Here is a 12,608-nt window from a genome sequence, read left to right on the forward strand (position 1 = left end):
ACACCTGATGTAAGGGGACACTGTTATGGGAACACCTGATGTAAGGGGGCACTGTTATGGGAACACCTGATGTAAGGGGGCACTGTTATGGGAACACCTGATGTAAGGGGACACTGTTATGGGAACACCTGATGTAAGGGGACACTATTATGAGAACACCTGATGTAAGGGGACACTGTTATTGGGACACCTGATGTAAAGGGGCACTGTTATGGGGACACCTGATGTAAGTGGGCACTGTTATGAGAACACCTGATGTAAGGGGGCACTGTTATGGGAACACCTGATGTAAGGGGACACTGTTATGAGGACACCTGATGTAAGGGGGCACTGCTATGGGAACACCTGATGTAAGGGGACACTGTTATGAGGACACCTGATGTAAGGGGGCACTGTTATGGGGACACCTGATGTAAGGGGGCACTGTTATGAGGACACCTGATGTAAGGGGGCACTGTTATGGGGACACCTGATGTAAGGGGGCACTGTTATAAGGACACCTGATGTAAGGGGGCACTGTTATGGGTACACCTGATTTAAGGGGGCACTGTTATGGGGACACCTGATGTAAGGGGACACCGTTATGAGGACACCTGATGTAAGGGGACACTGTTATGAGGACGCCTGATGTAAGGGGGCATTGTTATGGGAACACCTGATGTAAGGGGACACTGTTATAGGAACACCTGATGTAAGGGGATACTGTTATGGAAACACCTGATTTAACCACTTGCCGCCCGCCCGCCGTCAATTGACTGCGGAGCGGTGCGACCATTATCCTGGAAAGACGTCATATGACGTGATCCCAGAAAACAGGGCAGGCGCGCGATCGTGTGTGCGCCGCCCTGCACTGCCGGTGTCAGGGTGTCCCCAGGACACCCCCCCGTCACCGGCAGGGGGGAAACAGCCAATGGGCATGGCTGTTTCCCACGTGCTATTGCAAATCACGGGCAACGCACAGGCGTCCTGCCATTTGCAATGATTTCTGGATCACGGGCAGAATCGCAGTGATTCTGCCCGCGATCGCTACGCTCACATGTGGACATAGCCTAAAGTTCACCGGTCACCAGAGACTGCCATCAGTACCGCCATGCACCATCGCCCGTCACCTGTCACCCATCAGTGACCATCGCCCGTCACCTGTCAACCCATCAGTCATCGTCATCTGTCACCCTATCAATCATCGTCACTTGTCACCCCATCAGTGATCGTCACTTGTCACCCCATCAATCATCGTCACTTGTCACCCCATCAGTGATCGTCACTTGTCACCTCATCAATCATCGTCACTTGTCACCTCATCAATCATCGTCACCTGTCACCTCATCAATCATCGTCACCTGTCACCCCATCAGTCATCGTCACCTGTCACCCCATCAGTCATTGTCACCTGTCACCCCATCAGTCATCGTCACCTGTTTGCCATATACATGCAATCACTTACTGACCGCCTAACGACTATATGCGTCGGCCATTAAAAGCTAAATACTGGGGTTATGGCAGCAGATAGCTGCCATAACCCCGGTATTTTTTGAAACGGCGGGCGGTCGGCTTTCAGATAAGGGTGGTCCCAGTGGCAGATTCGCCGCGGAATTACCCTTACGGTGCAGGGGAAGAGGTGCCCCCCCCTCCTGCCGCGTCCCAGACGTTTTCCCACCTTACCGGATCCGCCGGCAGCGGGGAAAACCAAGTGTCAAAAATAGGCCCAGTCTTAAAGTGGATAAATGGACAACTTTGTGAAAAGTGCTACTTGAATGTTAGGCCTATGTATGTGGCCAGGCTGTGAAAAAGTGTTACACATGTGGTATCGCCATACTCAGGAGGAATAGCAGAATGTATTTTGGGGTGCAATTTTTGCTATGTACATGCTATGTGTTAGAAATATTGCATAAATGGAGAGCTTTGTGTAAAAAAAATGTGTTTTCATTTTCTTTCCACATTTTCCAAAAACTTGTGGAAAAAAAATGACATATTCAAAAGACTCATTATGCCTCAAAAATTATACGTTGGGCTGTTTGCTTTCCAAAATGGGGTCATTTTATGGGGGTTTCCATTGTCCTGGTGCTCCAGGGCCTTCAAAAGTGCAATAGGTTGTCAGGAAATTATATGTGTAATTTGTGCTCCTATAATGCCGGACGGTACTACTTGGATGTTAGGCCTCTGTATGTGGCCAGGCTGTGAAAAAGTCTCACACATGTGGTATCGCCATACTCAGGAGGAGTAGTAGAATGTGTTTTGGGGTGTAGTTGCAAGTATACATATGCTGTGTGAGAGAAATAACCTGTTAATACGTCAATTTGTCTTCATTTTGCAAAGAGTTGTGGGAAAAAATGACAACTTCAAAAAACTCACCATGCCCCTTATTAAATACCTTGGAATGTCTACTTTCCAAAAAGGGGTCATTTGGGGGGTATTTGTACTTTCCTGACTTTTTAGTGTCTCAAGAAATGAGATAGGCCTTCAGTACATCAGGTGTGGTCAAGTGTGATCAATTTTCAATGATTAGCACCATAACTTGTGGACTCTATAACTTTCACAAAGACCAAATAATATACACTTATTTGGGTTATTTTACCAAAGATAAGAAGCAGTATAAATTTTGGCCAAAATTTGTGAAGAAAAATTACTCATTTGCTAAATTTTATGACAGAAACAAAGAAAATGTGTTTTTTCACAATATTTTCAGTCTTTTTTTATTTATAGCACAAAAAATAAAAAACCCAGTAGTGATTAAATACCATCAAAAGAAAGCTCTATTTGTGTGAAAAAAAGGACACAAATTTTTTTATGGGTACAGTGTTGCATGACTGAGTAATTGTCATTCAATGAGAGCGCTGAAAGCTGAAAATCAGTCTGGGCAGGAAGGGGGTGAAAGTGCACTGTAGGCAAGTGGTTAAGGGGGCACTGTTATGAGAACACCTGATGTAAGGAGGCAATGTTATGGGAACACCTGATGTAAGGGGACACTGTTATGGGAACACCTGATGTAAGGGGACACTGTTATGAGAACACCTGATGTAAGGGGGCACTGTTATGGGCACACCTGATATAAGGGGGCACTGTTATGTGGACACCTGATGTAAGGGGGCACTGATATGGGAACACCTGATGTAAGGGGGCACTGTTATGGGAACACCTGATGTAAGGGGACACTGCTATGTGGACACCTGATTTAAGGGGGCACTGCTATGTGGACACCTGATGTAAGGGGGCACTGTTTTGAGGACACTGGATGTAAGGGGACACCTGATGTAAGGGGGCACTGTTATGGGAACACCTGATGTAAGGGGGCACTGTTATGGGAACACCTGATGTAAGGGGACACTGTTATGAGAACACCTGATGTAAGGGGGCACTGTTATGAGAACACCTGATGTAAGGAGGCAATGTTATGGGAACACCTGATGTAAGGGGACACTGTTATGGGGACACTGTTATGAGAACACCTGATGTAAGGGGGCACTGTTATGGGCACACCTGATGTAAGGGGGCACTGTTATGTGGACACCTGATGTAAGGGGGCACTGTTATGGGAACACCTGATGTAAGGGGGCACTGATATGGGAACACCTGATGTAAGGGGGCACTGTTATGGGAACACCTGATGTAAGGGGACACTGCTATGTGGACACCTGATGTAAGGGGGCACTGCTATGTGGACACCTGATGTAAGAGGGCACTGTTTTGAGGACACTGGATGTAAGGGGACACCTGATGTAAGGGGGCACTGTTATGGGAACACCTGATGTAAGGGGGCACTGTTAAGGGGACACCAGATGTAAGGGGGCACTGTTATGAGGACACTGGATGTAAGGGGGCACCTGATGTAAGGGGGCACTGTTATGGGAACACCTGATGTAAGGGGGCACTGTTAAGGTGACACTGGATGTAAGGGTACACCTGGTATAAAGGGGTATCTTGATTGGGGTAACTGATTTAAGACAATATTCTGATGGGGCATCTGATATGTGGTGGCAACTGATATATGAAGGTATTCTGATTGGGGTTCTTGATTTATGGGGAACTCAAATGGAGACACCTGATGTGAAGTGGTTCTGTTTTCTTTCACTTGAAATATGGATGTGATTGGCCTACTTTTATGTTTTATTAAAGAGTTATTTATTTGTCTTCCATCTTGTTTCTGGTAAAGATAGTTGTTTGTGGAAGGGCAGAATAAAAGGGCACAGCCAGTGAAGGTGGAAGAATAGGAATGATCATAGAAAGGAGAAGAGGAGTTCCCGAAAGGAAGAATCCGGGGCTCAGAGAAGACCGGTCACCATGAACAGATCCAAGGGCAAGACACCACTGGAAGCTCTGAGGATCAGAACTAATCAGCTGCACTGGTCGGAGGTAAAGTCTAATCTATTAAAATGTCTTTGCTACAAGTCACCCCCCAGTATCTGCTGATACCCCAGACCACCCCCCAGTTTGATCCATTTACACTTCAGTTCATTCTCCAGTATATTTGGACAATATCACAGGTCATCCTCCATTCTACCAATACTCCAGGCCACCCTCTGGATCAGGATCATCAATAGGGGGGTACAGGCAGGGCTCAAGTCCTGCAGGAATGCATGGGAACGGCGTTCCTGTACTTTTTCCATAGCAGGAATGCCGTTCCCTTTAGCAGCTGTGTCCTGCAGGACTGCCCTTTCAAAAAGGAGAAGAGGGCTCTGTTTCCTGCCCATTCTCCCTCCTGTCAGCAGTGGGGAAGGGAATGCAGAGAATCGGGGCAGCTGTGTCTTACACTGTTCTGGCAAGTGCTGCTCCTGAGAACACAGCAGCACGAGGAGGAGGAGGAGAAGAGGCTCTTCTCCCCCCACCCCTCCTCCTCCTCCTCCTGCTGCTGTGTTCTTGGGAGCGGCGCTTGCTAGAACAGCCACTCACTATATATCTTTCCTCTCCTATTGGAAAGAGGAAAAAAAAAGAAGCAGAGAGGATGGTGGGACATGTTGTCCCGAGGACTGGGGGAAACTGCAGTCCCCAGCATGACCAGCTGAAGAGAAAGGACAGAGAGGGTGGCAAGTAGAACACTGCCGGTGGCAAGTGACATGCTGCATCTGGTGGCAAGCTGCGGGTGGCAAGTGACACGCTGCATCTGGCAGAAGGTGATGATGGCAAGTGACACGCTGCATCTGGGGACAGGCAATAGTAGCAAGTGACATGCTGCATCTGGTGGCAGGCTGAGGGTGGCCAGTGGCACACTGCATCTGGTGGCAGGCTTTGGGTGGCAAGTGACACATTGCATCTGGTGGCCAGCTGCGGCTGGCAAGTGACACGCTGCATCTGGCAGAAGTTGACAGTGGCAAGTGACACACTGCATCTGGCAGAAGGCGACAGTGGCAAGTGACATGCTGCATCTGGGGACAGGCAATGGTGGCAAGTGACACGCTGTTGTGCAGTGTGGTATAAAATCTGATTATTTTAATTTATCACTAAAAGGCGGTGTCTGAATTATCAATAGAATTATGACGCAGTGCCTCCAGCCGATTACGGCAAATAATTTAATAACTAAGAAAAACCCAATCAATTTTTTCAGACACTCAATAGTATACCATAGCAATTTTCCTGAGTTCTTGGAGCTTATGGTGATTTCTTACCAATATATAAATATCTCCCAATTAAATTAATAAATCTAATTTATTAAAATATGAGTATAATTATATATTTACACAATATCAAAAATATGTTGCACGGATACAATGTAATTAGAAATCAATTTTTGAAACCAAAGAATTAGATATGACCCGATAGAAAGTAAAATTAACTGTGAATTAAAATATTAAAAACAAAATGCCTGACCACTCTTAAGGCAGTTTCTCACTTTCCGCGGCCGTAGGAAAGAAAGAAACTTATCTTAAAGAGCAACACCCTATTATACCCAATACACTTAAATTCAATAATCTGCTAAATTAGCCTTAACTCTAGACAAACAATTTAAATTCATAAAATCAACTGCAAGGTTTTTTAATTACAAGAAATTCATAGGGATATATCATGCTATTTGTAGTTTATAGCGTCATTGGACATTATTTATGATTTGGTGAGCCATCTCTGTTGATGAGTTATTCTTGTGATGCATTATCCTTTATATATAACAACACCAAAATTCAATATATGGTGATAACTGGATACATACACATACACACACATAGATACAGTGGGTACGGAAAGTATTCAGACCCCCTTAAATTTTTCACTCTTTGTTATATTGCAGCCATTTGCTAAAATCATTTAAGTTCATTCTTCTTCCTCATGAATGTACACATAGCACCCCATACTGACAGAAAAACACAGAATTGTTGACATTGTTGCAGATTTATTAAAAAAGAAAAACTGAAATATCACATGGTCCTAAGTATTCAGACCCTTTGCTCAGTATTTGGTAGAAGCCCCCTTTTGATCTAATACAGCCAGGAGTCTTTTTGGGAAAGATGCAACAAGTCTTTCACACCTGGATTTGGGGATCCTCTGCCATTCCTCCTTGCAGATCCTCTCCAGTTCTGTCAGGTTGGATGGTAAACGTTGGTGGACAGCCATTTTTAGGTCTCTCCAGAGATGCTCAATTGGGTTTAAGTCAGGGCTCTGGCTGGGCCATTCAAGAACAGTCACGGAGTTGTTGTGAAGCCACTCCTTCGTTATTTTAGCTGTGTGCTTAGGGTCATTGTCTTGTTGGAAGGTAAACCTTCGGCCCAGTCTGAGGTCCAGAGCACTCTGGAGAAGGTTTTTGTCCAGGATATCCCTGTACTTGGCCGCATTCATCTTTCCCTCGATTGCAACCAGTCGTCCTGTCCCTGCAGCTGAAAAACACCCCCACAGCATGATGCTGCCACCACCATGCTTCACTGTTGGGACTGTATTGGACAGGTGATGAGCAGTGCCTGGTTTTCTCCACACATACCGCTTAGAATTAAGGCCAAAAAGTTCTATTTTGGTCTCATCAGACCAGAGAATCTTATTTCTCACCATCTTGGAGTCCTTCAGGTGTTTTTTTAGCAAACTCCATGCGGGCTTTCATGTGTCTTACACTGAGGAGAGGCTTTAGTCGGGCCACTCTGCCATAAAGCCCCGACTGGTGGAGGGCTGCAGTGATGGTTGACTTTCTACAACTTTCTCCCATCTCCTGACTGCATCTCTGGAGCTCAGCCACAGTGATCTTTGGGTTCTTCTTTACCTTTCTCACCAAGGCTCTTCTCCCCCGATAGCTCAGTTTGGCCGGACGGCCAGCTCTAGGAAGGGTTCTGGTCGTCCCAAACGTCTTCCATTTGAGGATTAAGGAGGCCACTGTGCTCTTAGGAACCTTAAGTGCAGCAGAAATCTTTTTGTAACCTTGGCCAGATCTGTGCCTTGCCACAATTCTGTCTCTGAGCTCTTCAGGCAGTTCCTTTGACCTCATGATTCTCATTTGCTCTGACATGCATTGTGATCTGGAAGGTCTTGTATAGACAGGTGTGTGGCTTTCCTAATCAAGTCCAATCAGTATAATCAAACACAGCTGGACTCAAATGAAGGTGTAGAACCATCTCAAGGATGATCAGAAGTAATGGAAATCACCTGAGTTAAATATATGAGTGTCACAGCAAAGGGTCTGAATACTTAGGACCATGTGATATTTCAGTTTTTCTTTTTTAATAAATCTGCAACAATGTCAACAATTCTGTGTTTTTCTGTCAGTATGGGGTGCTATGTGTACATTCATGAGGAAGAAGAATGAACTTAAATGATTTTAGCAAATGGCTGCAATATAACAAAGAGTGAAAATTTAAGGGGGTCTGAATACTTTCCGTACCCACTGTATATTCATATACGCACATGTACATATACAGTAATCCCCCGCTACATCGCGGTTCAGTTTTTGCGGTCCCGGTAATTCGCGGTTTTTTTTGTAATGTTATTTTACTATATAAATCATTAAAAATGAAAGATTTTTGTGTTTTTCATAGCTCTTGCTCTGTCTCTAAGTATCTTTTATGTGTTTAAATGAGTTTCTATTGTTTTAAAAGTGTGTTTAAAGACCTTAAAATGCTTCTACACGTACAGTGACAGTAAAAAAATCATGCCTACAATGCATTTTAATAGGGTTTTTCTATTTCGCGGAATTTCACTTTTCGCGGCTGGGTCCGGAACGTAACCCCCGCAATGGAGGGGGGTTTACTGTATACACATACACATATATATACCTACATATATATATATATATATATATATATATATATATATATATATATATACACATTTTAGTCACCATTTTGACGAGGCTTATGTGTTTAGCTGAGTCAATACTGGTTGTCTCAGGAAGAGATAATTTCACCCTAGAACAATGAGGACAGTCTACTGCATTGTTTCCTTTTGTTGATGAAGTTCTTCTTCAAACTTTGAGTTCCAGGCTCTTATCACATTTCTTTGTATAAAACTTTGAAAATGGGGACGTTTTTGCATGGTCAATTGTCTCTGACTAGTTACACAAGCCTGTCTTAATTTACACTGTTAAGGGTTGGTCAACACTATTGTGTGTGTGTGGCCCAGCTTTCCTGCACAGAGGTTGATGTGTCAGGCCGAGGTCAATGTAAGTGTTGCAGATATATTTCATCACTTATAATTTCATATAGAGATAACCTGACAACGCTGCATCTGGGGACAGGCAATGGTGGCAAGTGACACGCTGCATCTGGCAGAAAGCGACAGTGACAAGTGACACGCTGCATCTGATGGCAGGCGACGGTAGCAAGTGACACGCTGCATCTGGAAGAAGGCGCCAGTGGCAAATGACACGCTGCATCTGGGGACAGGCAATGGTGGCAAGTGACATGCTGCATCAGGCAGAAGGCGACCGTGGCAAGTGACACGCTGCATCTGGCAGAAGGCGACAGTGGCAAGTGACACGCTGCATCTGGCAGAAGGCGACAGTGGCAAGTGACACGCTGCATCTGGCAGAAGGTGACGATGGCAAGTGACACGCTACATCTGGGGACAGGCAATGGTGGCAAGTGACACGCTGCATCTGGCAGAAGGCGACAGTGGCAATTGACACACTGCATCTAGCAGAAGGCGACAGTGGCAAGTGACAAGCTGCATCTGGCAGAAGGCGACAGCGGCAAGTGACACGCTACATCTGGGGACAGGCAATGGTGGCAAGTGACACGCTGCATCTGGCAGAAGGCGACAGCGGCAAGTGACACGCTGCATCTGATGGCAGACAACAGGGGCAAGTGACGCGCTGCATCTGATGGCAGGCGACGGTGGCAAGTGACAGGCTGTATCTGGTGGATGGTGATGGTGGCACGCTGTATCTGGTGGAAAGCAACAAGCTGCATCTGGTAGCAGGTGACAGTGGCACACTGCATCTGGTGGCAAGTGACAAGCTCAGGGTTCCCACTGATTCTGCATTATGGCGAGTTTAACTATTTTATTATATATTACAATGTAATAATAGAAATAATGTGCTTCAATCATCCCGACACCATATCAAGGATGGTGTCGGGATGATTTAAGTGCTAATACCAGCCATTTGCCCGAGAAATCACAGCCACCGAATTCCCCATCAACCTTGAAACTACACCCCCCCCCCTCCAGTCCTTTTGTCTTCTACAAAATCAGTCCCCCATGTCAAAAAGGTTTGCGGACCGCTGCTCTAAAGTGACATTACTTCCTCCTAGCGCTCTATGGAGGGTGCAGGGGAGGACATTACTGTGCGGGGAGGGGGTGAAGGGGGCAGAGGATGACACTGATGTGGAGAGGTGAAAGGGGCACAGCAGGACACGGCAGTGGGGGGTCATGATATGAAGTGGGCAGAGAAGGACACTACTTGAGGGGGCAGAGGAGGACATTACTGTAGGGGAGGGTGAAGGAAGGAGGCAGAGGAGGACACTATTGTGTGGGGCAGTGTTGCCAACCACCCGGTAATTTACAGGCTGCCCTTAAATGTCTGTTACCGGCAGCGGCGCCCATAAAAAATATGGCTGTCCACAGCCTCTAACCATCTCTTGTACCATGTCCGCATCTTCTAGCCAGCTCCTGTACCATTTCTGCAGCTTCTGACCATCTCCTGTACCATATCTGCAGCTTCTGACCATCTCCTGTACCATATCTGCAGCCTCTGACCATCTCTTGTATCATGTCTTCAGCTTCTGACCATCTCTTGTACCATGTCCGCAGCTTCTGACCATCTCCTGTACTATGTCTGTAGCTTCTGACCACCTCCTGTATCATGTCCGTAGCCTCTAACCACCTCCTGCATCATGTCCACAGCCTCTAACCACCTCTCCTGTACCATGTCTGCAGCCTCTAACCATCTCTTTTATCATGTATGCAATCTCTGACCATCTCTTGTCTTTTATCATGTCTGCAGTCTCGGAGGGGGAGTCTGGAGAGGACTCAAGAGTGGGAGCGCCGTCAGGATGGTGGTCACGGGAGAAGTCAGACATGTGTGGACTGTGGAGAAGAGACTATAGGATAAAACCAGAGCCACTGGAGCTGACTGACTGAGCCCTGCACGGTGCACCTGAGAGGAGGTCAGTGACCGTGCTGCCAGGCCAGTCTGGGGGGGAGGGGGGGGGGTTCACTGATGTAAAGGGGAGTGAATACAATAATGTAAGGGGACACTTATATAAAGGTTCCCCCTTATATCAGGACCCCTCACCTTTGTGCATTCACTCTGTGGAAGGTGGTCTCTGGTCACCAGAGTCCCCCCCCCCCATCAGAGTTCCCGGCATTCCCCTTTACATCAGTCTGCAAGATTCCCCCTTACAGTGCAAGAGGGAACTCTGTGGACGCTGATGTGAAGGGGAACTCTGATGGAAAGGGGAACACAGTGGACTCTGATATAAGGGGGTCTCTGGTCACCAGAGCCCCCCTTATATCAGAGTTCCCCTGTAGATCATAATCTGCAGCATTCCCCTTCCCTTGTACTGTAAGGGGGATTTCTGCACACTCTGACGTAAGGAGGAACTCTGTGCTGACTGGGTTATTTTAACCTGACCTTCATGTAAATGGAGAAATATGTTTTTTTACTTTTTTTTAACTTAAACACATTGCTAATAGCGCTATCTACATGTTTATAGTTTAAATAATGATATTTGCACTGTTTAGCACAAAAAATGGCCATTTTAGGTACTTTCTTGGGTTAGTTCCCACACTTTTTTTCCCAGGACTTGATCCCTGGGTACAGGCAGTACTTCCCATATGGTCAGCAGGGGGCGCCAACAGAGGCTGCCTGTGGATAGGTGGGGAGTGTCTGGTCAGCTCTCCAGTGCCCCATCATTTCTAATGGCAGCCCAGCCTAGCCCTGTCATCTGTAGTCAGCCATTTTCTCCCTTTCACATCATTGGCTGAACACAGACACCAGCAAGCTTTGCAGAGACGGCGACCGGACAAATCTGTGATAAGGATATGAGAATATCTGACCCTTTCATAGGGTGGTCCATTCCTCCTCCAAGTGGGGGGTCTGCACACCCGGAGGACTGGAGGTTACAGTCTTTAGTTCTGATCAGCCTCCATTTCTGGAATGTGGAAATGTGGAAATTGTATTGATACAATGGAAACATCAGACACACTTCTATAGAGATGTAGTGATGAGACCTGAATGGATCCGAACACTCCCCATTATTACTCTTCCAGGAGATTTCTATCAAGATTTTATTCTTTACAAATGAAAGATCTCTTTTCTATTTTTATAAAGATTTGTCTGATTTTTAGAACCTGAAAAGTCCTGAAGTATTACATAGTAGTTCTGATTCTTCAAAAAGCTGTTGACCCTGAAAACAGCATAGAAAGCAAACGGCGGGGAATAATGGGGAATGTATTCAGCATGGAATCCAGGGACAAATCTTCACCAATATGCCACAACTTCAGGATAAACCTTGATTGGGTGAGAGCCACATACTTTACCATTGTGTCATTCCTCATCCACTGATCTCATTCCTGTCTTTCCCACCATCATGTGCATTAGAATATCACTAAAGAACATCTAAACTCAAACACAAAAATGTAATACACTACAGCTGAGCAGTCCTTAGATATGGTGGCTGCATTCATTTTCTTTTTCCTTTGTTTTCACCTTGTGTTTCTGGCAGTAACTCACTTCCTGTCCTAGGGTGACAACACTCACTGTACTGAATCTATGGAGAAGCTGTGTTGTCACCCTAGGACGGGAAGTGTGTTAGGACTACAGAATACTCCCCCCCTGTCTATACCATATTGAGGTGATGTTCTGCAGTGCACATAGAGAACTGGGAACAATGCTGACTGAAAACAGTCCAGAGGCAATCAGACCAGAAAGTTATCAGCTCTTTATATTTACTGCAGAACCAAAACTTATATTTTTGCACCTAAAGAACGGATATAAGAATACGGAATGTTTATTCATTCATTCATACACTATCTTTGCAGCTATAACAGCTTCAACTCTTCTGGGAAGGCTGCCCACAAGGTTTAGGAGTGTGTCTATGGGAATGTTTGACCATTCTTCCAGAAGCGCATTTGTGAGGTCAGGCACTGATGTTGGAGAGAAGGTCAGGCTCACGGTCTCCACTCTAATTCATCCCAAAGATGTTCTATCGGGATGGATGTGCAGGCCGGTCAAGTTCCTCCACCTCAAACTCGCTCATCCA

Source organism: Pelophylax lessonae (assembly GCF_965119305.1).
Source record: "Pelophylax lessonae genome assembly, chromosome: 4".
Classification (NCBI taxonomy): domain Eukaryota; kingdom Metazoa; phylum Chordata; class Amphibia; order Anura; family Ranidae; genus Pelophylax; species Pelophylax lessonae.